The sequence below is a fragment of the Vidua chalybeata genome, chromosome 3 (genome assembly GCF_026979565.1).
Source record: "Vidua chalybeata isolate OUT-0048 chromosome 3, bVidCha1 merged haplotype, whole genome shotgun sequence".
Classification (NCBI taxonomy): domain Eukaryota; kingdom Metazoa; phylum Chordata; class Aves; order Passeriformes; family Viduidae; genus Vidua; species Vidua chalybeata.
The window spans coordinates 42,686,759-42,690,196 of record NC_071532.1 but is presented as its reverse complement, the minus strand read 5'-3'; positions in this window follow the sequence as shown (position 1 = coordinate 42,690,196).

The window sequence follows — 3,438 nt, the reverse complement described above, 5'->3', positions numbered from 1 at the left end:
TTCTTGACTGGAAATCACAGCTAGAGAATTACTAGTTCGGTTTATTCATTGTGGGGGATGGATATAAACTAAGATCATATTGCTTCCTTTGTGTTACTCTTAAAATATATTGTGTGTGTTTGAAATTAGCTTAGTCACTTCCCAAAAATTCTTTTGTTGCCATGAAAATAAGCTAGATGAAGAAGTTTGAACTAGATAAAATAGATTGCACTACTAAGGTAGTGTATAAGCCACAGTCTAAAAGTTCAGCTTTTTTTAAAGCCTGAGTGAGCAGATCCTAATTATATTTTTGGAGGCTTATTTTGTACCCACTGACTTTGCTCGGATATACTAACTTCTGCTAAGTGTGTCTTGGTAGTGGCATTTATGATGACATTTGATTTGATGGTGACAAGTATTCTGAGACAAAAATCATTTAAGTTTTATATATTCATTGTAGGAACAAGATCAAGAAATTACCACACAGTCATGTTTTGAATATACATAAATGGGTGGCACACTTTCTCCTTTTGAACGTGCATTCATGCACTAAAAGGTACCTAATAGGCTGCAGAAGTGTATTTTCCACAACATAAGTTCTCCTTTTGTTGCTATATTTAAACTTTGGCAAAATGATCTTGCATTCAGTTCACTTCATTTGCTTTACCTAAGATGGAGCACATTGACAGTTTCTTCTTCCCTAATTAGTACCACAGATGTGATTTGCTGCTCTAAGTTTATGGTAAGAAGCATGAAGAATTTCTGGCAATTCTGTCAAAGATGCTTTTTCAGTTTGTTTTCCTACCTCTGAAGCTCTCTGATGGGAACACTGCTACCATCTATTGTTAAACAAATCTGGAACAGGCTGGGACAATCCAGTTAGTTATTCTGACTCAATGCTGTCATTTAACAGAAGGGCTTATGCATGCAGGGCTTATGGCTTATGACAACCCTTCATGTCATTTGCATGCAGGGCTTACGGATTTTTCCTGCTGTTAAAAGACTTGTGGAATAGAGCTGTAGAATAAGTGTATATCCTACAATGCACACTGAAGAACAAATGGCAAGAGATGTGGTCAAAGTCATTTGGTTTGTCCTTTATTAGTTACTTACTTTTCCACTGCAGTTACTTACCTTTGCCATCTCTTTAGAATCACTTTTAAGAAATGAGAAAGAGTCTAGACTCCGAATATTTAGCATTCCTGAGAGCAAAAGAAGCTTGGAATAACTATGTATGTAGATACATCTAGAATTGTACCAAAATATGTTTTCTTCCAAGTGTGGTATTTTAAGTATTACTTGGATCTGATTTAATTGTTGGCCTTGCTCCCCAGGGTCTGTGTTTTCCTTGAGGTATTCACACAGTAAATCTATATAGACACAACTTCGGAAGCTGCAGCACCCCATGAGGAAAAGTGTTGAATTATTTTGTTTACCTAGATAATGCTAATGAGGGGGTGATGATTCTTAAGTCAGTTAGTCCAAGTTCAATTAGTCAATTTATCAGAGAGTCACAGAATATGCCAAGTTGGAAGGAACCCACAAGGATAATTGAGTCCGACTCCTGGCCTTGCACAGAACCATCTCCAAGAGCCACACCCTGTGCCTGACAGCATTGTCCAAAAACTTCTTGAACTCTGTCAGGCTGGTGCTGTTACCACTTCCCTGGGGAGCCTGTTCCAGTACCCAAAAACCTTCTGGATGGAGAACATTTTTCTAATATCCAGCCTAAGCCTCTCCTGACATAGCTTCAAGCCATTTCAATGTTTGTGATTTTTGGTACTTTCTAGGGAGCATTAGGATGAAATACAAGTTTGCTGAGATGGGCATTGCACAAGTAAAATGAAATATCTTTTATGGTTAGGCATCTCTGTGTGAAAAGAAAGCTTGGTCTTTATGTTCTTTGAGTCATTCTCCAGTTTGTGCTCTCCTCAATGGCAACAGGAAGGGTTAGAAACAGAACCATGTGTTCTTATTCAAACATAACACCAGCAACTAAAAGTAATTAAAACCTTTTTAGGGTTGTCATCACTACTGCATTATACAGAAACGTTTACGTAAGAGATAGAGCAACAAATTTTATTTACTTCATCTTTTAATGCATCCTATCTAGTGGTTTTCAAGCAGCCTGATGGCCTTTGAAGTGAACACATGGTGGCAGTGTTTCGTAATTCAAAATAGCACTCCATGCTGACATTCACTTTCTTCTCTCTTAGGCTGTGTATAAAAAAAAAAAAAAATCAAGTTTTCTTCTGATTTCATCAGTTTTGTTTATACGTTTCTTAATTGTGTCTTCTGTAGAAATTTGTTTTCTCATTTGTTTCAGATCACTTTTGGAGAAATTTAACACATCTGAAAAAAATTTTTTGCAATCATTTTAATAGTTAAATAGAGGTTCATCACATTTTCCACACTACTTGCTGAGGACTTTTGGAATTTGTCAGAAGTCCATCAGCTTCCCCTCTCCTTACATGGTTTAAAAGAATGAGTTATTCAAATTTAATAAATAATTTAACAAAATATTGCTTTTTACAAAACATAAGTATTGATATTCCTAAAAGAAAAAATTTCAGATTGTCGTTTATTAATTGCTATGAGAGCACCAAAAATTATTTTTTTCTCGAAAGCAATGTATATATTTTGAATAAAAATCATTATTGTCAAGAAATATGTTTATTGGGAAAATTTCACTAAGCTCTCAGCCTTATTGCTGTGGTAATGATTTTTCAGTCTGTTGTAGCTGAAATGTGCTACTCATATGCTGCTCTGTGAAGAAGAGCTAGTTGAGCACTGCTTATTGGGTGGCCTTTGTCCGCGGTAGCAATTTCAAACCATGCAGACAGGTTGCAGTTAGAAAAGATTTTCATTCGTATGATGTGATTTTTGTACACTGTGAAATCTTATGTAGAAATGTTGGAACATGCCCAGCAGAGTTCATTTTTGCCTACACTACATGAGTGCATCTGGTCCATGTGTGGTGTATCACCTTTTTTTTCATAAATTGGTCTGCAGATGCAGAGCAGATTCCTGGCTGGTATGAATTATTCCTGTTCCATCTTCTTTGGGGCAGATCCTTTACTCTGATAAGGATCCTCTCCAAAATGTTTCAGTTTCCTTTGAAGGGGGTTGGTTTCTAGCTGTACATCTTTTTCAGGCTTGTGTATTTTCAGGGGACTGGAAGAAAGAGCCACATAGTTCAGATAAATTTGCTGTATAACAAAACCTCATTAATTTAGTGGCTTACATTGCAAGGAAGTGAGGATCATGTGTGGGACTTCACAGCTACAAAGCAGCTACTGGATTCTTTAATATGTTTGTGTTTCTGAAAAAGCTTCACCTAGAGTAGAAATTAGTTTTCTTTTTGAAGCTTTTTTAGGGCAGCACTGTAAGTTAAAGCACCTGATATTTGCTTTTTAAAAATTTTCAAGGATCAATGGAGATCTCTTATTTAAAAAGTCT